This window comes from Danio rerio, chromosome 25 (assembly GCF_052040795.2).
Source record: "Danio rerio strain M-AB ecotype USA chromosome 25, GRCz13ab, whole genome shotgun sequence".
In the NCBI taxonomy this organism is placed as follows: Eukaryota; Metazoa; Chordata; class Actinopteri; order Cypriniformes; family Danionidae; genus Danio; species Danio rerio.
This window is the reverse complement of record NC_141045.1, coordinates 24671656-24699539: the sequence shown is the minus strand read 5'-3', so window position 1 is coordinate 24699539 and position 27884 is coordinate 24671656. Positions and strand designations below refer to the sequence as shown.

General features: G+C 35.1%; 2 protein-coding genes across 3 annotated transcripts in view; one reads left to right on the top strand and one right to left on the bottom strand.

Annotated features, from left to right (window-relative positions):
• The window catches only part of osbpl5 (oxysterol binding protein-like 5), a 95802-nt gene extending 70479 nt beyond the window's left edge, over positions 1–25323 (bottom strand). The window contains exons 1-2 of one of the 2 annotated variants that reach the window (XM_087312366.1): positions 24903–25323; positions 13339–13402 (exon numbers count right to left, since the gene is read on the bottom strand). The gene's annotated coding sequence lies outside the window, so the exon portion shown is untranslated. The remainder of the gene's footprint in view (positions 1–13338; positions 13403–24902) is intronic. The other variant, XM_087312365.1, reaches the window with a different exon arrangement.
• Positions 1–27884, top strand: part of LOC147830877 (uncharacterized) — a 187132-nt gene that overhangs the window by 44175 nt on the left and 115073 nt on the right. Inside the window, exon 3 of the mRNA XM_087312377.1 lies at positions 15051–15158. The gene's annotated coding sequence lies outside the window, so the exon portion shown is untranslated. The remainder of the gene's footprint in view (positions 1–15050; positions 15159–27884) is intronic.

The window sequence follows — 27884 nt, the reverse complement described above, 5'->3', positions numbered from 1 at the left end:
CACACGCAAACACACACGCAAACACACACACACACAAACACACACACACACACAAACACAAACACACACAAACAAACACACACACACACACACACACAAACAAACACACACACACACAGTGAAACGCTGAAGTTTTTCTTTCCATTTTGGCGTGCATTACTAAATTCCATAACACCCTCACCAGTCTTTACTCCTTATTTGTGTCTAATAACCCAGTTTGTCACAGGGGCATGAATGAAATGTTCATGAGTTAAAGTGTAACTGTCGACCTGCAGTTAAAGTCAGGCATCCTGCTGATTTGATTCAGAAGGGCACTTTTTTATCAGACGACTCACCAGTCAGGTATACATCCACGCAAAAATATCAAACATCATCATAGCTTGCGTAGAATAAACCCAGCTCCCAACCCAACTTTGAGAACAGATTAACGGCGATATGTTTATCGCGCAATAAGAGTCTCACGTTAATGCAGCACGTTAATGCCGATAACGGCCCACCACTAAATATATATTACTGTATATTTGTGTGTTTTATAAAAAGTGCTCGCCCAATATGACACCAAATTACAGATTTTCCACATGAGAAAGAACAGTTTTTAGAAGCATTAGATTAATACGAGTTCAGCAAATGTGCTGATAGAATAATCCTGCAAATACCAGCTCGACTATTAAAGGAGTGGTTTGGATTACCCAAAATGTGATGGTTTATAATCTGACCTGAGAGAGGACAAACGCTAATGGACATGATCAGTGATGGTTATCTTCTACGTGATGGAAAAAAAAAAAGTCAACATTTTGACCTTTAGTGCCCTTTTCCCAGAGTGCCATATGTCTATTTCTGTCCTGATGTCCTCTGAGGTTATTGACTGGATGATGGTCAATATAGAGACCAGCTCTGTACAGCAAAAATCAACACACTGTCACTTAGTTTTACAGAACGATAATGCAGTTTAAAGTGTAGATAAAACCTTTACTGTGGGTAAACACTTAATTAAAATAGAAGTAGAGGTGGAAATTTCAGATATACACGTTAAATAACCTTCTTTGGTCAACGTTGATATTATTTTAATCTGATCTTGCACAGGGAGAGAATCACTGTGAATAGTTTAGGGAGAGATAAGTAACAAATGCTTAATGGAAATCCCAAGATATCCATATATTGTGAACATTTGAAATAACGGAGTAATATAAACATTTTATCTGATAAGAAATTACAAAAAAAACTACAATGGAAATACATTTGCTGAATGAATTCCAGCATGCGCATTAAAAAAAAAAAGCGATATCACTTTGTCTAACACAGGGGTCGGCAACCCAAAATGTTGAAAGAGCCATATTGGACCAAAAAAAACAAAAACAAATATGTCTGGAGCCGCAAAAAATTAAAAGCTTTATATAAGCCTTATAATGATGGCAACACATGCTGTATGTATTTATATTAGCTATATTAGCCTACTATAAAAATGACTTTGTTGGCTACGAATAGATACTGAGCCTTCATGATTAAATGTTCATTTCCCTGCAGTGCATCCTATAGAGAATGACGCGCTATGTGACTACTCTGTTGTACGATGCCGTCTCAAGTTTAACTTAATTACAGTATATTAATGAATTATGTTTAATGTTCAAGTTTAACTTAATTACAATATTAATGAATTGTTTAATGATCAAGTTTAACTTCATTACAATATTAATGCATTATGTTTAATTATCAAGTTTAACTTCATTAAAATATTAATGAAATATGTTTAATGACCAAGTTTAACTTCATTACAATATTAATGAATTATGTTTAATGTTCAAGTTTAACTTCATTACAATATTAATGAATTATGTTTAATGTTCAAGTTTAACTTCATTACAATATTAATGAATTATGTTTAATGTTCAAGTTTAACTTCATTACAATATTAATGAATTATGTTTAATGTTCAAGTTTAACTTCATTACAATATTAATGAATTATGTTTAATGATCAAGTTTAACTTCATTACAATATTATTGCATTATGTTTTGCTTTGATGAAATTAAAGAAATGCAATAAAGAAATCAGATTTTTTAATGTTTTTTTTTATTTTGAGGATTCAAAAAAACAACATCAAAATGAATGTGCACAACGTGCCCCTTATCTGGGCAACTAACAGTGCAATAAAACGCAGCCTGCCATTTCCATTTCAAGATCAGCTCGAGTCATTCCTGGGAATGTGCTCAACAAGGGAGGGTGCTCGCTGCAGAGCCATCTGAGGAGAGGTGAGCTCCAGAGAGGGGGAGCATGAGCTGTCGCTCCTCCTCCTGTAAGCTGTTTTAATGCGTACTCCAACCCCACCCCTAACCCTACCCCCAGTGACATCACTCGTAGAAGAAGTGCAAAAAAGGTGGAGCTCAAGCTTAAGCTCCCCCTCTCTGGAGCTCACCTCTCCTCAAATGGCTCTGCAGCGAGCACCACTTGGAACAAGGAAGGGTCAATCTCCAAGGGTGTGTGTCAAGGAAAGACAGTCTTGTTTTTTTCCTTCTTTGCAGTTTGCATATCAACGATCGCACCTTGTAAATAATCACCGTTGAATTAGTGATCGGGATGGGCTTCTTTGAATTCTCTCAGGGAGGGAAAATGAGAAAGCGTGCCCTGCTGTACATCTTTGGCAAAGACAGCTTGCGCTCCATGGCGCATCACACAGCCGCCGGTTTGATTACAACAGCTACCTGCCTGGCATCCCGCCCTGCTGATAGAAACGTGTGTCGCAGGCTATGACGCAAATCTTCGTTGACAGAAATGTTGAAATTAAATATTCTACACACTTTTACAGCATTGGAAAACGTTAAGATTGTTTGTCCTCCTATAGAAACCATATTAAAACAAAAATATATTTACCTCCCTCATCGTTTTCCATTTTCAAACATTTTTTGAAAAAGTTCCAGGGAGCCACTAGGGCAGCGCTAAAGAGCCGCATGCGGCTCTAGAGCCGCGGGTTGCCGACCCCTGGTCTAACAGAACATTATTAATGGACAAACCATCAGATCGACCATGTTGCATAACATCAGAACTGCTGTTTTGGTCTTTCTAAAATCCCATAGATAAAGTTCATCATCAAAAGTGGATTAGTAATATAACCTTGCAGAAATTAAATGCTGCTTTATTCACAAATGTTTTATGTGATTTTCCAGTTTTGTGCATAAATCGAATTTGCATATTTTAATGAAACATAGGTAATGTCAGTCAAGTAAAAAATAGCACTGTAAAAATATAGCAACAATGTTTAAATCGAGAGAAAATTGCCATTGTTTCAAGTTTTAAATCACCTATGATTGGCTTCAAATTCAGTTTTGCCATCTCAAAAACTATGAAAAAACTTTGAAGCAATAAAAAGACATACAGTTGTAGTGGCAAGCAATCAACTAACTATAAAAAGAGGAAAAGCTACAGCTAAATTACAGTGTTAAAGTGAGTTTTCACCCAAAAATGTTTCCAAACACCATTGTTAGCCGAACATACAAACATAGTTCATTGATTTCGTTTTTCCCGAATCTGTCGTTCCAACGAACATTCGCAAACTGCGTTGCAAGCGTGTACATTAATTGTTTGGCCATATATCTAATTTATGGGCAGAATGCAATATGGAGTATTCTGTATAATGTTTGTACAATAAATACAGAGCCTATTTAAGTCATTTATGAACAGTTTCCACCGCGTAGTACATTCCGGTATGAGGCGGGTCGTTATGAGTAACCTTTATCAGGTTTGCGTTTCCACTGCCAAAAGGGTGCCAATGGTACCCAGAAAGTCATTCTAGCTAGAGGAAATGTCTACAGTAAAGCTGAAGTGCTTTATGTGATTTTCCATATCACATATCACATAAGCACTTCTCACAAAACAGATGCTTTATACACATTAATACTTGTGTATAAATGTTATACACACACACACACACACACACACACACACACACACACACACACACACACATATATATATATATATATATATATATATACATATATATATACACACATATATATATATATATATATATATATATATATATATATATATATATATATATATATATATATATATATATATATATATATAAAAAATATCTTCTTTTGTGTTCAACAGAAGAAAGAAACTCCTAAAGATATGGAACCACACGAAAGAGAGAGAGAGAGAGTAAACTGTGAGGTAATTATCATTCTTAGGTAAACTATCTCTCTAAAGTTTGCCCAAATTATTTATTAACTAGACATTGTTAAGTAGATTAAAAATAATCTAAAAATACCAGTTCAGAAATCTGGAACAGCAAACGAGACCTACAGACCTAGTTTTACAGAAAGGAATAGTTCAACCACAAAAAGAGGTCCTTGAGGAAATAAATATATAAAATATATAAAAATTAATACATAGGCAATATCCAGCAACATTATTTACAACATTACATCCACAGCCTCAGTTCCGGGCGCATTCACAATCACAACAGCTTGCTAATGCATATTAACATAATTGCAGACGTAAACTCACATATGAGCTGACACTGCTGCTTTACAAAATGGTTCTCATAATGAGCAAGTACCATTTTGATAAACAGCTCAACATGTGCCTTTCCTCACAGTTATAAACAAACAGTGTCTCCTGTGCATATATTATGTGACAGGAAGCTTAAACTCTATATTGAATTTAGAATTATTGGAGTTAAGTTTCTGAAACAAGGTTCTGAAAAAGTCAGGGTCCAAAGCAAAATATAGAAATTATTTGTGTATATTTACAAAATATCTTCCTCTGTGCTCCATAGAAGAAAGTCAAACAGGTGTTATATATGCAACAGTATACATTTTTGAGCTGATCTATTCCTTTACACACATTATAATCATTGACATACAATATAGCCTACTAACCTATAACACAGTTATTGTAGGTAAATCAAGGTCAAGCCGTTGAAACCTTGACCTAGTAGTATAAAACTCTGCAAACACAACACAAATCCCCCTTCCTTTGTCAATGATTAGATGTCTAATGCATTTACACACACCCATAACAAACCAAAACAGTCTGTTAAATCCTTAAGGAATCACTTTGTTGGAACCTGGATTCAAAATCTGCTGTGTGTGTTTTAACGACGCTGGGTCTGACTGAGCACATTCATTGTTCTAGACTTTATTTATTTATCTGAATTCCTTACAAAATGTGTTCACAAGCAAACAATAGCAGCGAAAATGAAAGGAGCGATAAGCTTTATTTTGAAGTGTGTCTAAATTAAATAAGCTGCAGAGAAAATCAGAATCCTGTGTGAGCCATATGCAAAAAAACTGTGAGGGGAAACGCAGATGCCGCCCCCCTCTTATTCCTCTGATAGGCTGAAATGGTGTCTGGTGATATTTTCTCATTCTGCAAGCTCAAAAGCAGAATTGACCTCATGTATCTCCACGCCTTTAAAAAAACAGCACCCTGCTGTACAAACACAAGCATGAAAACTAACTTAAGAAACTCAAGAGGGGGGGTTGCTGTCCTTACGTTTGTTGAACTGGTTTGCTATTAATGAATGCTGGTATTATTACAAGTAATGTCACCCTGAACTCAACTAAATGTCACTGCAACGGTTGGAGACTAAGAGCATGTGTTGGACTGGATTGTAACAAAACAAAACTGTGTAACTGCTAGTACAGTTTGTTTAAATAAGTGTGAATGCTGCCAGTTAAACCCAAATAAGTGCAAGATGTCTGAAAATGACAGTTTGTCTATCTGAATCACTTGTAGTGATTTGAAAATTTGGGGGCGGTTCATTTTGTTGTGGCGACCCCTAATTAATAAATGGACTAAGCCGAAAGGAAAATGAATGAATGAATGAATGAATGAATGAATGAATGAATGAATGAGTATCTGAGTTGTCCCAGCAAACATTGATTCTTAAAAAAATGCTCCACTTTTTTTGAAGAAGACTGTCGAGTTTGAACATATGTTAATCCATTCAGCCAGGGGCGGACTTAACCAATAAGCAAAGCAGCCTCTTAGGGCCCAGAGGAATTAGGGGGCCAAACAAATGCCAAGAAGCCTTCATTAATCATATAGCTCTTTTATTTATTTTCTATTATATGTTGCAAAATCTGTCTATAACCATCAGGACTTTAAAACCTAGGGCACCCACAAATAGTGGAATATTTCTTTCGTATTGCACATGCAAATATTAAAATCTAATCACAAATATGCCTAATTAACTGTACATATGGTTAGTTAGTGAAGTTATATTTGTGTATATTTGTGAGCTTATTGTGCTTAATTTTACATTATTATAAAGGTTCCACTTAAATATATATCTTTAAATGCATTTTTTCACCAAAAAATAAAAATAAAAATAACAATAAGTAAAAAAAATCTACAAAGGAAAGAAATATCTATAGAGAAAGAGAGTTTTAATGCTAGGGCCCCATACCTGGAATTGCTTAGAGTCCCCAAATTACTAAGTCCGCCCCCGCATTCAGCTGATCTTCAGGTCTGCCAGAAGCACTTTTAGCTTAGCTTAGCATAAATTGTTGAATTGGATTCGACCAATAGCATCTTGCTCAAAAAAATATAAAAATTGTTTCAATAATTTTCCTTAAAGCTTGACTCTTGTGTAGTTACATTGAATATTAAAACATTGTTGACATATCATTGTTGAACACACCTATTCTGATATTTTGAATTTATAATTTAAAAAGAAATCAGTAGTTTGCAGAACAAAACAAAAAATTATGTTGTAGATAGCAATAGTATAATGTATAAATAACTTGTTACATATATACATATATATCCCACATCCAGGAGAGTTACGGTGTAAAGAATCCCCAAAGTGAAATTGAACATCTCACATAGCCTGCACTGTCACCAGACATAAATTTTATTGAGCCAATTTGGGGTGTTTTGGAGGAGCGAGTCAGGAAATGTGATGCAGCTCCTCATTTTACCGATACCCCTCCTCACACACAAAGATATTGTGTGTGCATTTTTTTAAAAAAAAAATGGCGGCCTTATGCCAACGCACGCCTCCCACCAGTGCCGATATACAGCCATATCGCACTGCTACTCGTGAGATATTGCTTATATATATAAAAACGTACTTTTTGGGCCGAGCTGATTATCTTCTTATGATCTGATCGGCCCATAAAACAATTAGCAGACTCTCATGTCTTTCTGCCTCAGTGATTGACGGTGCTGTGAGCTGTCTGTCACGCTCTGAAGGTGAGATGTTTGCAGCCCTGTGACATAATCTGCAGCCCATTGGTTCTTTTCTTTATTGACATTGGGCTGACCCAATCACAAACTTCCATGTTGGGCTCTGTGTAACAATGGTGTGTATTCGTCAAAATAGCCAGGAGTCCCGCCACTAATATATATATATATATATATATATATATATATATATATATATATATATATATATATATATATATATATATATATATATATATATATATATATATATATAATAAATATATAAAATATTGAAACAAATTGAAATTATGGTTTGTGGGAAAACATTTGACAGCTCTCTGTACATCAGGTACCATGGGACATCACTATACTCATACCCTACCAACCACACACACATACACAAAAGCCCAGCAGAGGTGTGCCATGTTTGTTTACACTTTACACTGGTTGCCAAGGTAAACATAAGCAGGGAGGGCTGGTGTGCATCAGCACCTCTGGCACATGGGTATGTGAAATCCAACCCTCGCCCCCCAGCATGTGCTTAATGCCACACGAGTTCACCATATGGTGCACTGTAACAGTCAATGAGAAAACTCAAATTTGAAGCATTCTTTTCAGGCTTTAAAAATATCGCCTGACAGATTAAACTGTAATGGTTTCAGATGAAAAAGCAAACATCCTTTAATAAAATAATACATTTATAATATTTTAGAAATAACAATTGCCAATATTTACTCACATTCAAACCTATTTCTGTGGGGTTCCACAGATAAAAAAAAATTAAAAAAACCAGTGCATCAAATAATGACATGACTCAAGTTTAAAGTGATAAGATTATGAATAAATACATTTTCGGTTAAATAATTTATTTATTTGATGGTCTTCATTTGATTACTTGACACTGTAACTATTTGGGATCTTGAGAAACTCTTTGAAACTTAAAAGAACCATGCCAGCATTTCTTCCTCACAATTCACCTCTTGTATGCTTATATTTCCTTTCCTTCCTTAGGTGTCTCCTGACATGAGGAGAAGGGAACAGACTTATTTACCCTTCATGAAACACAGTCAGGCGTTAAGTACAGACTTGATCTGTGTGTTTATGTACCTTAGAATATCTAGTGGGGCCAATTACAGCTCAGGACAGCCCAATCTCCTAGGAACCGTTCTTCACCACAGCACAAAGATCTCCATTTCCAGATGGCATAACATGAAGGGAACACAGTGATCCATTTAGTTCCTTCGAATCTGTGACCAATTTTGGATCATCCTCATGCTCAATTTCACTTCCTAAATTAGACTCAAGTCATGGAAATCCTTACGGCTAGCTTGTATAGGCAGAAGCAGAGACTAAAACAGCAATCTAGTCCTTGATTAAAGAGTTTTAGCTTTTTACTTGTGTAAAAAAAAAATACAACCCCAAAACCGAAAAAAAGTTAAGACAGTATAGAAACCGCAAATAAAAAAAAAAAATGAAAGTAGTGAATTCCAAAGTTACTTTGACTTGTATTTTTTCATAATTATAATAAAATTTTTCTAAAAAAAAAAAAAATGTCATGATGTCAAAATATTTCTGTGCTTCTGTGATGGCACCATTAATGCAGAAAAGTACATAAACCACATGCAAAACCACGTTATACACACATTACAAAGTCCCAGCTGTGAAGGAAGAGGATTCTGGTACTTGACTGGCCTGCCTGCAGTCCTGACCTGTCTCCAATATATAATCTGTGGTGCATTTTGATTTGGCTGTATGTTTTGGACATAAACGCTAACTGTTAACATAAAACGCTGAGGTGTAACACTCACTGAGTGACTAATTTTGTACCATAATGTGTGCTAACCGTTAATCTAAAACGTTATAACTATGTAACCCCGCCGGTCCTATGCCACCCAACCCACTCCGAGCTGGTAATGAACCGGCGACCTTCCGCATGGGAGTCGGGTGCTCTACTACGGAGGCAAAAGACCATGGCCTCCAGCATCTGTCGCTAGAGCACCTTTAGAGGTCGGAGGAGTGAGGTTTACCTGCACAGCACCTACTAGCTGACCTCCTTTACACTCACCGCCCCAAACCTCACTCCAATTTGGGACACGGCACCAATGAAACCTTACCGGTTCTTTGCCACAGCACTTACTAGCTGGCCCCTGTTACTTATACAATACATGTTTGTATTCAACTTAAACAATTAAATTCTAGTCATGGAAATCTTTGTGAATAGGTTGTGTTAAAAGAAAATTTGCTTCTAGCACAAAACACTAGGACAAGTTTGTTTTGTTTGTGTTTATAAAATAATAAACTACCAAATGATTAGCATACTCCAAAAAATAAACAAAAACATATACTTAGTCAGTCTAATTTAGTCATTTCAGCTTCAAGACATTATAGGGGCATCACTGTGGTGCAGTGGGTAGCACGGTCGCCTCAATTGTCTGTAGTGTATGTCTGTGAATGAGAGTGTATGTGTGTTTCCCAGTGATGAGTTGCAGCTGGACACATCCGCTGCATAAAACATATGCTGGATAAGTTGGCGGTTTATTCCACTGTGGCAACATCTGATTAATAAAGGAACTAAGTCAAAAAAAAAAAATGAATGAATGAATTAATGAATGAATGAATGTGTCGACTAGATGAATACAAATAGAACCATAAAACATTGCGGATGAAATGTTGACAAAAAATGTTATGCACATTACTTTAATGGACTAGTGGTTAATCTCATACTCTCATTGGCAGCATGAGATTAAATTAATCTTTTTTTTTCTATTATTTTTGTTCTATTTTTGCTACATTTAAAATGCCCCATATTTCTTCCCCCTCTTTGCTGTGTCATTCTATAACAAGCCCCCCAAATGAATGTGTAACACACTCTTTTAACAGTAACTCTGCAGCCTCAGAGGAGGAAAAGTAGGGCAGGATGCCTTCCAGCGCTCCAAACATTGCACGTCAAAACTAGGAGAACATGACCAGCAGCCTGGATCATCTGATATATATAATCTAAAAGTTTCCACTGTAAATTACAGACTGGGTCAATCATTGCTTTCTAAATCAGGTAAAACGGATGAAGTTACCATAAAATCCTGGCATTAAATCCTTCAGCCAGATCAGTAAAATCTATTCACAACCTTCTGCTACATATTTAAGAAAGCACTATATGACTGCAAGTATGATTACAAAAGTTTGGGAACCCCTTACAGACTGAAAATGCAAATAATCTATTTTTTAAAAAATTTGAAATATAATATTTATTTTATATACCCAAGTATGATATTTTACATAAGTATGTTTGTATGGTCCACAAGACAAAAATATCTTAAATTGTTAAAATAACCCCTGCAATTAGTTGTGAACCCTTGGTTTTTTTTGTTTTTTTTTTTTTGGGGGGGGGGGGGTGGGGGGGGGGTTTCGACGATCTACAATTTTTATTTATTTTTTTTGCATTGCTATGGTTGTTTAAGAATCCCTTGTTTAATATGAACAGTTGAAGTACCTGCTGTACTTCAAAGAAATGCTTCTTGACCTGCAGATTCTTTAGTTTTCTAGGATATTTCACATTTTCTCTCCCTTTCCAGCAGTGGCTGTAAGATTTGAGACTCAACTTTTCACACCAAGGTCAACTGATGGACTGAAAGTCAACTGAGGAACTGAAAGCCAACAATTAAAAAAAGGTTTAAACACTCACCTATGCCCCAGAAGGAAACATGCTGCATTAAAAGCCAGGGGGTGAAAACTTTTGAACGGGATGAAGATGTCCAAATATTTCTATTTTTGTTGACATACAATTTTTTACATTTAGTTCTGCCCTTCAGAAGCAACATAAGTTACTTATGCTTGTTTGAGCACAAATTGAATCTAATTTACTTCAATTTTCAGACTCCAAAAGTCACCTGCCTGACTCTTTGTGCTTCGTGCTTCCTTCTGGTTTCAAATTGTCTCTCAATTACATTCATTGTGAATAGATGGAACTCAAAATCATACATAATTACTTTTTCAGGGGGTTATTTTAATAATTTCGACTATTTTTCTGTCATGTGGATTATATGTGAACATATTTTATGTAAAATATCTTACTCATGTCGGTAAAACATACAAAATAACAAGCATTCTGTTTTATCTCTCATTTTTTAAATGTTTTAATTTACTTATAATAATTAACATATAAACCAATTCTGAAAGGGGTTTCCAAACCTTTGCATAACACTATATATATGAGCTAATATATACTCTACCTGACATATGTCTTGTTGCCTATCCATGTTTTAGCAACAACAAATAATAACTTGACTTCTAGTTCATCATTTGGTATCAGAAATGGATGATATGAAAGGCAAAGGCCTCTAGATTATCTAGAATGGCAATGAAAGTGTTCTTGCAGGAGTTTATCAAGGTTCTTTGGATTCATCTTCAATGCTTCCTCCATCTTACCCCAGACATGCTAAATAATGTTCATCTCTGGTGATTGGGCTGTTGATGTTCCCATCCACTCTGAAGATCTCTCAAACCTGGTTTATCGGCTTCAAGTGACCGGCGTGCAACGCGCTTAGCTGTGCATTTATACTTCTGCGCGCTGTCTCTGTTGGTCTGCATTAACACTTCCGAAACACTAGTTGGCAGATAGGTGTAAATGTTCCTCTGTGTCGAGTTTCTTCGCTGCTGTTTTGCTTTTCCTGAACACTTCCTAAATGTACAAGTGGCGCAAACTCGCTCATTTTGAGGCAGGAACCGGCGGGCGTGCAACAACTTTAACAATTAGGTAAACACAAAACAAAACTTTCCATTCGGAGCCCCTTCACGGGACTCCACGCTTGTAAACAATTGCTACATTGGGCTCGCACCATTCGCGCAGAACTCTGTCCCGCCCAGACTCGTCAGCGCTACCAAGCCGATCAATCACAGAGCTTGCTCTACGCGTTGTTGCGACGTGTAGTTAAATTTTTTAAGAGGTGCACGTCAGCGACGCTGATGGCCACGGCGAAGGCCTATGCGTCAATCCCGTAGCATACGCGTGCGTTTGACGCAGAAGTATAAATCAGCCTTTACATGGCCCCATACTGAATCTATCCCCAAACCATGATTTTTCCTTCACCAAACTGGACTGATTTCTGTAAGTTACTATGTGGGTTCATGGATGTTCAACAGATGATTCATATGATTGGATGTTCAACAGATGATTCAGAAAAATCGACCTTCTGGCATTTTTTCAAATGATCAACTAGAAGTCAAGTTATTATTTGTTGCTCTTACATCTAAGATCGATGACAAGACTTACGTCAGGTAGTGTATGAGCATTATAACTCTAAAAATAAAAGTTGGAAAACAACATGATCTACCATGTTAAATGTACAAAGGATCAAGGTTTCCTGGTTAGCATTATTGCTTAGAACATTCTACACAGTTAGGCCCAAGTGTATAATTGTCAAGTGACTACATTTCTGTGGTTTCCTAGGTTGACAATTGGCAATTTTGTCCCTTTGGGGCTTAAAAAATGTCATTTATAACATGGATTGCAACAGAAGAAAAACTTGTTTGGTTGTGTGTACACATACACTTAGCACCGTGAACATTCAATTATAAAGCAGATACAGCATGACTGATACAAATATTTCTGAAAAAAATATACATAGAAGCATGCAAATATTAACCTACCACCTCAGACAGATAAAAAAGTGGTCTTTTTATGTAATACTAATATTGAACTGTACTAATTTTTCTAGCTGTGGCATCTTTATAGATTTAGTAAGAAGAAAATGAAAGCAAAGGCAGAAAACTGATTGAATTCTAAGGGTAGGAGAAGTCATGTTCACATCTACCTTACTTAGAGTAAAGTAACCTAAGGCTTTTATTTGGAAACATCAGTGATGCAATATTACTGCACATTTAACATGGATCTAAATCTTAACAGGTTGTCTCTTGTGATCATGTTGGATACTGTATATATCTGTATATAGCTTAAGTAACCTGAGTATAAGTGAACTTTTAGTGACCTGTAAATATTGGAGCGCTGATATACTGTGTAAACAATTTATATAAGTCACTGATATATTTAAACAAAAAACATTCTCCGTCATTCATTTCCAAGCAATACCCTTGTATTTGTCAGACATGCATTTGGCAGACATATTAGGTCTTAACATAATGGATTAGGTGTAAAGGTATTACCCAGGATGCTTTTAATGAATTGTGGCTGGCAGTTCCAAACAACCATTTCACAGACCTTCAGACACTGCAAGAAACACCAGAACAAAGAAATGAAGGATTCTATTGTGCTCCAGTATCAACATATCCTATTAAACATGCTGGAACATGAGGTTAGCCTTTAGCTTTAGCATCCTTCAAAGCAAAATAGAACCAAATACTGCAGTGTTTGTTATAAAGTATTTAGTACTTGCATTATTATTGTCATTATTAGGATCATGATTATTATTATTACACACTTTTTTTTTACATTCAAGACGATTATTCAACTAACAATTGATTTGAAAGTGCTCCATTACAATATTTAATCTCTTAATTTTGTTTTAGAAGTGTTTGACGACATGGTTTAAAATCTATTTATGTTCAAAAAAACAAATTTTCTACTAATGTGCATTTCAGCATACCTTTCTTAACTAAAGTGTCTAAACAGTTCTTTAATGGAATTATTGTGCAACATAAAAAAATAATTTTCGGGGGCACGTATTTAAAATATAAATAATGATCATATAAATGGTTTGTCATAATGTTATAAACATATGGAGAATGGGAATGTGCATCATGGTGAGATTGTGTATGAATACATTTTAAAATGTATAATAAAATAGTCTGTGTTCTTTGAAAGTGTACTTGCATTATTATGCTATAATATCGTGATATTGGCATTGTTAAAAAAACAATGTTTTTTAAATCATAATAATTTACATTATTGCAATCAATTGCTGTGTTATATATTGCACAAGAATTGATATCATGACAGACCTACTTAAAGGTCTGGGCTGCATTCAAACATAGCTTAATGTTTTCTAAATGGAAACGGGGTGCATTGAACACCCTGTTCTAATAACCATAGAGTTGCAACTACAGTGTTTCCACTAGACCATTTCAATGTAAATAGTTCATGAAAAGTTCCTGCTTGCAATCAAACTATTTCATAACTGTGACTAGAGGAATGCTATCATCACAGTATTTATCACTAATTTTGTACTCTTGAAAGCTTTATAAATTAAAAACGTAAAACAGGAAATAGGTTGGCACTATTGTTTTTGTTTACATCTCACAATATTGTCTATATTATGAACCAGCCCACCTTGAAAGAAAAGTTATTTTATTTAAATTTTATTTTCTTCATATAGTGCCAGATCACAACAGAATCCATTTAAAGTTCGTTCCTACAGACAGGTCTATACTTTGTTTTAACAAATGCTTATTCAAACTGGACACATGCTAATAACATGCTAAATGGTACTGGAAACATTTTACAAGATGTTAATCCATGCTGGAAATATGCTAGAAACATGTTAATGTGTACAGGAAACATGCAAGCAACATGCTACGTTAGCAACATGCTAATCTATGCTAAAAACATGCTAATCCGTACCAGAAATCAATCAATCAATCAAATCAATCAAGTGTGTCTGTCTGTTTCAAACTAAATCAACCAACAGACTTTTTGTTTTTAAAATGTATTGTCTTGTCCATATTTTCAGTTTACATTTCAGTTTAGCTGCACAGTGGCGCTGTAGATAGCACGTTCGCCTCACAGCAAGAAGGTCACTGGTTCGAGCCTCGGCTGGCTCAGTTGGCATTTCTGTTCTCCCCGTGTTTGCGTGGGTTTCCTCCGTGTTCACCGGTTTCCCCCACAAGCACAAAACATGTGGTACAGGTGAACTGGGTAGGCTAAATTGTCCGTAGTGTATGTGTGAATGAATGTGTATGGATGTTTTCCATTGAAGGGTTGCAGCTGCAAGGGCATCCACTGCGTAAAACATATGCTGGGTAAGTTGGTGGTTCATTCCGCTCTTTCTTAGTGTCTGGACTGTGTAAGTCCGCTGTAATATGTGTCATAAAATATGTCGCGTAACTGGATGGAAATAAGCTGAGCCGAGCAAAAGTAAATATATCCTGCTTTTTCCTGGGTTTACACCATTTTTGCATAAAATTACATAAAAAATAAATGCAAACACATGAATGGAGGTTAATCTCCCCAGGGCACAAATGTGCATTGTATCGATTCCAAAACTTCTAACATGCCTCAGATGCAGTTTATGGCATCATAAGCAGCCTTCTGAGTGGCATGTTCAAATAGCCATTAAACAACAATAATGACTTAGTATTTATTTTCAAACATTTGTTTCATGTTAATCTGGACTTAACATGACAAATGTTCTTTAATTTCTGTACTATTTTAGGCTACTAGAAACATCCAACTTTTAAATGGTCCATCTGATATAAAGTGAGAATGCAGAACAAAATGCAGCTCTGATTTTTCACACAGACATTCGGTGAACAAATGCAAAGGATTTATATTTCCATAACAATATATAAGAATGGATATAAATATAATGTATTGCTCTAAATCTTCCAATAATGACAAATGTCAGAATTATTGCTGCAAATTAAAAAAAAAAGATATAATGTCTGTCATTTTATTGTAAATAATTGACGACGGTCTGAGCTTGAACATGCCCCTGGTCCCTCCAGAGCTTACTCGGCTCTTATTGGTCAGATGGTCCTGTGTCTTAATTGGCCTACCACTTACAGTCCATGACAGAAAAAATAAGTCTTTCTCATGAATTAGCTTTTTCGTTCAGAAAACAGCACTTTCACGACAAGCCAACCACACAAATCAAACAACTACAGTGTTTTAGGGTCAAAGCAGACATTGTTTTGCAGGCAGCCAATGACCAAAGGCCATTATAGGATTTTGCTACTTTAATACAAACCTACATATGTTTGTGCAGGTAGCAAGTCTGGAATTACTAATGACTCTTCACAGGCATGACAACACAATTGGTTCTTTCAATCGGAAGATAATTTTTTTTTTTGTTTTTTTGTTTTTTAGTGCTGCATGTACTTTTTTGACTCTTCTAAAGCATAAAAATTCCATAATATTTTTGCAGACATTTAAGAAACATGCCAAGTGAACATTCTAGTTTATCAGAAAAATAGTAAAGTCAGATATTCTACTTTGAAAATGTCTTTGTTTTGGTCATTTAACCCACCCAATGCCAATTTAGCCAACTATATTTCAGCACCCAGGCTGCCTTCACGGAAAACAGTACTCAGAGAGTTCCACATGAGGTGGTTAATTAGCAAACAATATAAATATTACGAACATAAACATTAGGTGAGTAGGTTACATTTGCCCCTTTCACACAGTGATACCGGTAAATATCCGGAAAATATCCTGAACGACTTTACCGGTAAATTAAAAAAAGCGCTGTTCACACAGGCGAGGACGTTACGGAATTTTTCCGGAAAAGAGCATTCACACATCCATCGCAAAATGCTGGTAAATTCTGATATCATTAACCAGAAATGACCTCTAAACGGCTACGCTTGTGTTTGTAAACATTTGACTACATTACAAACTCTTTGGATGGATCAGTATTGAGTACAACTCCAATGAAAACATAGAGAAACACTTTCGCATGTCGAGATGTTCATGATACGTGTGTGTGCTGGCGCTATGTGCGCTCACGGGCACAAGCAAAGCTTGAAGGTAAACAAACAACGAATTATCATAAACATTTTATCGATAATTATTTACACCGTTAGCATTAAGAAGGAACATAGAAACGCTATCTGACTAACATCTAGCAGCTAAAGGTGTCTGGAAAAATATTCAAAGGCTTTTATTCACATAAACCGCGCGCATGTGAATGCTTCTGACTGTTCTGATTGGCTAAAGCAGGTGTCTCACGTCAGCACGTTCTAGACGTGGACGCGCTCTTTCCGGCAATCTTCCTTCTGCATTCACACAGCGCATCATTCCGGCAAATTACCGGTAATGTTACAACTTCTCTTTACGGAAAATAGCCAGAACGAATTTACCGGTATTTTCAAAAAGGGCCTGTTCACACATACAACCTTTGACCATACAGAAAGGTCTGTATGTGTGAAAGGGGCAAATAATTGTGACTCTGTCCATATCCTAACAACATGCTAAGTGATGAGATACGTAGTGATAAGCAATTTGGATGTTTGCACCAGGCACAACACGACAGAAATTTAAATAAAGCCATTCGGAAGCACAGAATAGAGCACTTACTGAACAAAATGGAAAGGTTTATAATCTAGTTAATACATATTAAACCTCTTTAACATTCTTATATCGATAGTCAGGCTTGCTCCTGTTAATGTCGTCAACCAGGCAACCTGCGCTTGCATGTGTTTTGAACCAGGCATGCAATACCTAGTTCAACCACTGGGTGTCAATATAACATACTGCTCCTTTAACTTTTATGTTTACAAACTACTACTGTATTTTACATACAACTGAGACCTTAAAGCCACTTAAGGGTTTTCATTTAGGTTAATAAACTAGAGATTTTATTTTTAAAAGTAGTTGTAAATTAGTTGACGAATAATTTTTCACTGATGAACACTATACAAACTAAGTAAAAATTTTGTTCGTTTTCAATTATAAAAAACCATCAACAAATAAACACTATATGAAAATGTAAATTTTTATAGAAATACCAAGTATGATTAGGGATGCAACGATTAACCAATTTAATTTGTCATGGTTAATTAATCGTAAAGGCTTCTCAGCACCGCGTTTCTGGACAAAACAAAACCGCTGCAACCAAACAAAATTATGCCAACTGTGTGCTAGTTTATAGATTAGAGTTTGTACATGAGGCTAACTCGCACACACACTAGATTAAAGGCTGATTATAACTATGGCCGAGGCTACTAACCAAAGGGCATTCACATATCCAATCTTTTGCGCATGCAAGTTCGTTATTCCCAATAAATGCACAAGGCTTGCGACACGCTCATGCTCAGCTTCATACTTTGTATGAAGTATACACGTCTATTCTAACAAGAAAAAAAAAATACAAAATGAGAATGCCAAACAATTTTGTAATCTAGTTAAACAAAAGTGCAGCAGGTTCAGCAGCCTTGACTACATTTTTCTCTTTAAAAGGGAAATACTTAGCTAATAGCTTAGATTTACATTAGACAAATACTCTTTTTATATTCTAATTTTTATTTATTTATCCATTGATTGTTTTGTCATTTAATTTGTGTAAAATAATTACTTATGTTTAAATGCCAAAAACGTTTTTCAATTATTTTTGAAATGGACTATTGGTTGGTTTTGTTATTATTTTGTGCTGTATTATTTGGTTACTGAGCAGCAGTAAATAACACAAATATAGGGAATTCTTATGTGATTTTCTCAACTAGTAGTGTATTAAAATTATTGAATGCATAATAATCGTGATAACTGTGAAACCGTGATTATTCCTCAGAATATAATCATACAACCAAAATCTATAATCATTGCATCCCTAAGTATGACATATTCAATAATTTGCAGCATGCCTCATTAAATGTCCAAAAATGTCAGTCAGTGGGAGAAGAAACACTAAGAGCAGGGATAAAGAAATCTAAAATACACTTTTTTTTTTACATCAGTACATCAATTTGTAAATAGTTAAAAAAGAAACTAAAGTCTGGTAAAATGGATAAAATTACCATGAAACCCTTTAGACAGACCAGTAATTTTCTTTACAATACTCTCTTTTTTTGTTTAACAGAAGAAATAAACTAATACAAGTTTGGAACAAGTGAGGAAATGATGACAATTTTTGAGGTAAACTATCCCTTTATTGCACTCATTAAACACTTTTTTTTTTCAATTTTTTTGTTATTTCCTAAGGAAAAAAAATGCAATAATGCACATTATTAATTTGATTTATGGTGTTTTACACATATTTTAATATCAGACATAATAATAATAATAATAATTTAAACGCAGGATTGATTACTTATGAAAGATTAAACGATAGAGATATGATTAAATATTATTGTATATTATTGTATAAAATTATGTATACAATGATGACCATGTTATTTTATGTTTGATTGTTCATTTTCTATATTTCAATACTGTTCGACTCTGCAGAAAACTATAAAGCACAATGTACCTTTTATTTTTGCTCTGTAGTTTTAATAATATATGATTGTAATTTATTATGTTTCACAGATGTACTGCATTGAAAAAGGCTTAGATCACCCCAGTTAATCTAATTCATGAAACTTTTACAAATAGAGCTAATCAAATCACCTGCTGAAATTGTATTTATAATGCAATGTATATTACAGCAAATCAAAATATTGCAATGTCAGATTTTTCCAAAATCGTGCAGCCCTAATTGCAATTATTATCAGCCAGATTTTCTTCATCAGTGCATCCCTAAGTGCAACAGTTTATAAACAGTTAAAAAACTGATAAAAAATAACCCACTCACATGTAAATCCACTTCTAGAAACAACCTGGCCATATTTCAAGCTTTCAAGCATGAGCCAAGCATGAGTAATCAGCAGTTTCTATTGGACCACAGCACTTGTGGATGAGAGGCTAAATATGAAGAGTTTGGCACTACTGGAATGTAGCAGCTCAAAGCAAATTAACAGAGCTCTGTTAAAAATGTTGCCACCATGCTAAAACAAAAGACAATCTTTCTGCCTTGAAGACAGTATAAAAAGTCATCCCCAAACCTTTTTATATTCACAAAATGTAATCTTTTTTTAAGGGAAACATTATATTCAACAAGTAAAATATGCTTTATCTGTCCTTTTTTTTTATTTTATTTTTTTTAGAATTTTGTAATAGAAATCTTTTAGTCATTCAATGTCAGCAATACATTATGTTAATTTTGTGAATTCACACAAATTATCCAGTTGTGAAGAGCTATAGAGTTGTCCTAGCAGGCACAGGATGTCACCATGATGTCAGATTGACGTTGTACCCCAACACCGTTTTGGGTAGAAATAAAAATGAGGTTGACGTCGCAACCCAATGTCACATCGACGTCAGTGTACAACGCTGGACAGATGTTGGATTTTGGTCACTTTACAAACAACCAAAAATCTACGTCTAATGGCTGATTTAGAGGCCGATCACACCGAATGTGCTTTTTGCGTTGAGAGGCGCATATTGTGAAGTTTACTAAAGGCAGCGAGCAGTTTGTGTGCTGCTTATGCACCCTGCAGGCCTCACCCCTGCTGCGCCTTGTGTTTTTGCCGTTGCATGCTCGCAGTTGAAAGTGGCAGTCAACTCTGAGCTTAAAAAGAGTTATGTCAGTTACGTCTTTTTCATTTTCCAATCAAATGAAAGCAAAGGCGGGGATTCAATTAAGGTGACAGCAGTGTTCATATTGTCAAGACGACTAAGAAGCCTTTAAAAGATGCAATAGAGACTAGTGTTCAATTTATCCAGAGCTGGATGACTTTACAAATCTTGAATATCACAATATTATTAAATATTACAATTAAAACAATATCAACGGCAACACTCGCACACATTACGCGGCTGATTTAGTCTTTGTCTAGCGACATAAAGTGCACAGCACTTCATTTTTCTTGTCAACAAAAAAGGCAGTATGGTGCACCTCACATTTTTGGAATGTAAAAGCATTTTCGGTGTGCTCAGCCCCTTATACTTTAGCGTTGAGTGATTGCCGTGGCCCATGCTTTGCGCATTGCCTTGCATTTATTCTTCTGCTTCCTGTTTATGTTGCTCTGCAATAACACTTCCAAAACACTGGCTGGCAGAAAGGTTTTTATGTTCCTATGTGTCGAGTTTATTCACAGGGGTTTTTTTGGTCAGTTATCTACAAAATAAACAAAAAGTATGAATACAATTTTTATGGGATTTTTAAGGGGATAATGAATTACATTAAAGTAGGCTTATTATAATATAAAATATAGTATTTCTGACAATTTTCTTTATAAGTTGAGTTATAAATTACAGTATCGCAATACTACTTGGTATCGAGATACTTAAGCTGGTATAGTATCATAAGATTAATTAATGATATTGAGACAACCCTAATGCATATACTATGAAAAATCTGAAAATATGAAGTGTAAGCGCAATTTATTTCAAAACAAATATTCAAAATAAAACATTTTTGAACACTAAATCACCTTTTTTTTTTTTAAGTATGCAATAAAATATCTCAAATTCTCATTTGACATTTCATTTTGTTGTTGTTGTTGTTTTTACAATAAAACCAAAATCAAGAAGTGCAACGGGATGATGTTTGTTTGATTTTCTTGTAAACCAACAATGTTGTGTGTGTAAACAATTATTTAAAACAGTCTTTCTTTAAATGACATTATTTAAACGGTCAAAACATGATCAATCGCTTGGTAAAGGGGCAGTCAAAGGGTTAAAATGGTACAATTGATTGACTTTTCATATTACGCTAAATCTAACAACAACATTAGGTAACAGACACCATCATATAGCTCAGCTGCACATACAGGAAGTGCAAGCTGACCAGCCAGCGACCCCTTAAAAAAAGAATTCAGCTGTCTGGAGTTCTCACAAGGAACTATCAGCGCGAAAACCGACACAGTTGGAACAGGAGGGTACGAATAAATTAAAGAACAAACACAGGGTTGTTAGGGAATACTGGATTCTAAGTTTGCTCTTCCCAACATGTCACTGGAGACTTCTGTTCATGCAGCCTGGTACTGAATGTCAACTTGTGGTCGACCATTTTAATGAGCAGGGTTAAAATACAGCACTGTATATCTCTGTATTTCTTTTAGCCTAACAAAAGAGAAACAATCAAACATGCAAAATTATGTCAGGCCAGAATAACTGTTCACACCCCCTTGCTGAGTGGGAATGGATTGACTTTGGCTGATGTCAACAGCCAAATATGGTATGTTTACACATTAATTTTTAAACTGAAAAGAAAATGTCCTTAGCTGTTCATTGCTGGGATCTGAAAGTGCAAAGTTTAGAAAATTGGTATCAAAGTGCAAGCAATGAGAATACATTTACTGTCTTTGTTAAAGCAGTGATGTCATGCAAATTGCATATTGTGTTTAATCTACAGCCATGCGTGAGTATTTGAAAACAGAAACAATAGCCCCTTTCACACATACAGACCTTTCCGGAAAATTACCGGCAATTTTCCGGAAAGGTTGTATGTGTGAACAGGTCCTTTTTGAAAATACCGGTAAATTCGTTCTGGCTATTTTCCGGAAAGAGAAGTTGTAACATTACCGGCAATTTGCCGGACTGCTGCGCTGTGTGAACGCAGAAGGAATATTTCCGGAATAAGCGCGTGCACGTCTAGAACGTGCTGACGTAAGACTTCTGCTTTAGCCAATCACAACAGTCAGACGCATTTACCTCCGCGCGGTTTGTGAGAATAAAAGCCTTTGAATATTTTTCCAGACGCATTTAGCTGCTAGAAGTTAGTCAGATCACGTTTATATGTTCTCCTTAATGCCAACTGTGCAAATAATCATCGATAAGATGCTTATGATAAGCCGTTGTTTGTTTACCTTCAAGCTTTGCGTGTGCCCATGAAACAGCCTGTGAGCGGCAGCACACGCACATATTATGAAAATCTCGACATGCGAATATGATCCTGTGAAAGTTGTTTACAATATTGATCATCAAAAGAGTTTGTAATTTAGTCAAATGTTTACAAATACAAGCGTAGCCGTTTAAAGCTCATTTGTGGTGAATGATGTCAGAATTTACCGGTATTTTGGAATGGATGTGTGAATGCTCTTTTCCGGAAAATTTCCGTAACGTCCTCGCCTGTGTGAACAGTGCTTTTTTGAACATACCGGTAAAGTCGTTCCGTAAATTTTCCGGATATTTTCCGGTATCACTGTGTGAAAGGGGCTAATAACAGGATTGTGTTTGCATGTAATAGAATGCATGTATGCACATGTGTCACCAGCTACCAGCCTGGCACACATAATACGTCTTTTTTGTAGATCTGTGTGAATAGAAATTATATTGAAAATGTTGTCGTCTGCACCTGAAACTTTAATATTATTTTTATTATAAGCAGTGTTGGTTTAAAAAATAATATATTACTTATTTAAGCCTATCATAATCTTAAAATAAATGTAAAAACACTCAAAAATTGCATTCTTTCACGATACTATCCTTTAACTAAAACATTAACTAAACAACGTGACTTTAGATTGTAAAATATTACTTTTTCCCAACACTGATTATTGGTGGCGGTAGTAGTTTCAGGATTCATACACATATTTACTACTAAAATTCTTTTAGTACTTTTAAAGTACTTTTCCAGCACTTTAAAGTAAACTTTCATGACCTGATGTTTTAAGTAATGTCCATGTATACGTGGTAAACAACAAGAAACAGAATACATAAAACTTCCATTTAGTTTAATATTATTTTTATATGTTGGTAAAATTGATTTAGATTATGATTACACAGCACTTATAATGTGAGACCATGTTTCGGCCAAGGACAGAATACAAGTAAAGATAAGTGACCTATATTGAAGTAAACTGATATTTGTTAAACTAATTTCCATTACTTTTTTCAATTTTGTTTTTTTTTTTTTTTTGGGGGGGGAGGGGTATTTGATTTAGCAAACATTTTACAGGACTGCAAAATGCCATGTCAAAATTTCCTGACTTTTCTAGGATTTCCATGACCATATGAACCCTGTAGTTTTGTATTTTTTGTATTTTGCTTTCGACCAAAACCTAAAAAATAATAATAATAAAAAAAAAGTTGTTTATTTTTAACATTTGATGTAGAATAGCCTAGAACTAATATAATAATTATACCTATAATAGTGTTTCTTTAATATTAATAACAATATATAATAACAAATTGATATTTGATTATTTTAAATACTAGGCTTTGATTATTATTGTTGTTGTTGTCAATAATAATAATAATAATAATAATAATAATAATAATATAATGAACTGGTTTCAAAATTTTTGATTGGTCAATAAATCAGTCACCTTTCTGCAGTGACTATATAACAATATACTAAAGACTGCTTTTAATTTTCTGTGTAGCTTAATTAACAATTATTTAAATAAATATTAATACAATAAAATTGTAGTATTATTTTTATTCATTTATAATTGACCTATTTTTTATAAACCTATATAAAATGTATATGCATCACATAGCCTATTACCCAAACATAAAATAATATATTTGTGCTCAACATAAGCCTAAACACATTTTAAAAATTAATAATATTATTAATATTTTTTTCAAAATAGATAATTGTATTATAACATTTAAAACTGTTAAACAATTACAGGCTAATATTGAAACATGAATATTTAATGTAGCCTAACACAACAATGCATTATTGGCAGTTTTATTAGTAGGCTACTTTTAATGTCTGACAGCTGCTAGGCGTTTTACCAAAAGCATTTTAGTCTATAATGTCTTTTAAAAATGGAGGATGTGGACAACAGACGACTTTTTATGAAATAACACATCCATGCGTCACATTAACTGCAGAGATGACAAACATAACGGAATAACGAGGCTCTGTGCCGTTTAAAGAATCCGTGCTGGTTATAGAAGGATGGATAGATAAATAGAGCCCGGATAGGAAATTCAATAATCACATTCACATCCAAATACAAACAGCCTAACGAATGATTCTTGTAAGTAAACAGCCCAACAGTCCATCGCATCCTCCTTGAAAACAGTCATATAATCATATTTCATCGCAGATTTCTCTCACCTCTGTTGCAGTCGCAACTTCAGCCCCCGAAGACAGAAACGTGGCAGGAGATCTAGACGTATCCAAACGAATTCATCTCAGATCACTGGAAAAGGTCTGGTTGTCTTGTTCTATTCCGACCGCCTTAGTAACCGTCCCTCATGTATTCAATGTAATTGAACTGTAAACGAAGCTCGCGTTTGTCCCAAAACAAAAGTAATGCCGTCTTAAAATGTGCAAAGGCCGATCGAAACGCTGTTTTCCAGACGCGAAACGCTTGGAAGTTGGAAGTTAACCTTGCACACCTGCATCCTTAAGAGGTGGAAGATGATGGAGAGATAAAATAGCGGTCCATAGCATTCCATAACCGCTGGCGTACAGCTGTGTATTCTGGGAGCGCGGACGGCAGGAAATGCCTTTGGAAGAAAGGAGGCGCTTAACCAGCCAGAGTGGAGACGCGGTGCTGGATTTAACCCTCATAAAGCCTGACGTCATTCAGCACAACTTTCAGCGTTCGTGTTTTTTCTGTCAATAGGCTAAATGCAGGGTTCCACACAATTCATTCATGTTATGTCAACACAAATCGATTAAGTTAATGTAACACATTTCAAGAACTGTTGTTTCAGCTCATTTTAAATAAGTAGCTTGAACAAGCTGCAAAAATCCGTTTTTGAGTGTATGACGTTTAATAAGGATAGCTCTGCCCACATCCTACATTGATTCCCACATAAAAAATAGCATAGTATAGCCTACACTGTTAGACCTTACCAGGCCTTTTTACAGTAAAATGCTGGCAACACAGTTTTTATAAGTTTCAAATCATTTTTAAAAATGCCTATCAAAAGAACACACATAGAAACATGTTTGTCAAAAAACAGGCACACACAATTCTCAATAATTATAAAAACAAAAAATAAAGTCGGCCATAGAGATAAAGGATCCAATCTTTATTAATATTTACTTTAAGAAAAGTTCAAGAAAACAAACGTTTCTATTGTCCTTATGAATTCACAGTTGGAAACACAGCTCTGAAAAAAAACTTAGCAACGAATTCACAACCTGGGACCTGACAGTGGAGGTTCAAGATAACAACAACATAACTTACACATACTTACTTTAGAAACCCTCAAAAATATTTGAACACATTACTTATTCGTTGTAGACTCTTTAAAACGTCAGACTCTGCATCTGAACTGTTAAACAGAGAATGGAGCACTCAGAAGTAAACAACATACACATGGCTCCCTTAAAGGGCCAACATTTTCTGATTTTTTTTTTTTTCACGATTTTGGAAAAAGACAGACATCCTTGGTATGTGTGTGTCAATGTCTAAATCATTGTTTTCTGCATTAAGATAAATGCCCTATATAACAGCATAAAGCATCAGCGTAGATGGGACTGTAATGGTTGAACAGTAATTTACCAATTATTATCACAGCTACTACCTGTAATGGCTACATTAAGTAAATTACTGTAATTTAGTCTTTGCTCATTCCTTAAATCCTGCTCGTTTTACAGTAAAATACTGTTTCCCTTTATTACAGCAAAACACTGGCCTTTTTAAAGTTATTTACTGCATCATCTACAGTAAGGGTTAACAGTGTAGCTAGTACCATTCAGCCTAGTTTGTTTTACTACATCTTACTGCAGCACACTAAAGCATTTTCTAAAGTGAGTTCATAAACAGTAGGGTTAGTACTGGTCCTATAAGACAAGAGTGGGTGTTGTTCAACAATTTTAGGAATACTCTAATAAATGGTTTTGATCCACTTATTTTTGACTACTGTAGGCTACTTTGTAATATACTACAGTAAAAAAAGCAGACAGTGGTATATGCCAATATTCAACAGCATACACTTTATCATGATAATGAACACACACAATATTTATACTGTAAAAATGCAGGGTTCACACAACTCATTCAAGTTGTCCCAACACAAATCAATTAAGTTAATGCAACTAACTTCAATAATTGTGTTGTTTCAGCTCATAAATAAGTACCTTGAACAAGCAGCAAAAATCAGTTTTTGAGCATCCGCTGCATAAAACATACGCGTACGTTATATATATAACATATAGCATAAGTGTATTTGGTGGTTCATTCTGCTGTGGTGATCCCTAATAAGTCAGGGACTACGTCAAAGGAAAATTAATGAATGGATTAAAGGAGTCATTTAGGTCTTGTCACTTTCTAAAATACATAAAATGAAGAACTTTGAGCCCATTTTTAAGAAAATCTTGTTTTGTTTTCAACAGAAAAAAGAAATTCAAATTTAAAGGATTAGAACAGGGGTGTCAAACTCAATACCTGTAGGGCCGCAGCTCTGCACAGTTTAGTTCAAACTGTAATTAAACCAAAGTCCCTTTAAGACAAGTCATTTCACTCGGCAGTAATGCATCTCAGGCTGTATGCTCGGCCATTCTGTCTGAATGGGGAAACACTGTCTCATAAGTTTTGTTTCTAAACGTCCAAATAAAACAAAATAAGCATTTTTTCAGATTGCTTGAGCTAATGCGCATGCGCACTCAAAAGGAACGAGATTACGACACCAACCTCAATTATAGTTCGTCTACACAATATCATCTTCTGGATAATGATCGTCTGATCGCACCGGTCTTCTAAAGTAATTCACAACTTGATCTTGAGAGCGAGTTTTCTCCAGAATTTACAGTGAGTATGTTTACATGGACACCAATAATTAGATTTTAGTGCAATTAAGACAATACTTTGATTAAGAGTCTACCATGTAAACAGCAATTTTTGAATAATTTAATCAGATTAAGGTGATAATTGAACTAAAGAGAAATAGAATTAAGATGTGGAGTACACAGCAAAATGTGGGGACCCAAAACAACTCTATGGGTGTTAATTTCAACACTTTGAAAGTGTCTCATGGGGTCCACTCAAAACAGACTTAAATCAACACTTTCAAAAGGGTTGGCACATTGACACCGAAGTAAGGGTTAATTTTAACTCTGGGCAGAGTTAAAAAATGTAACTAT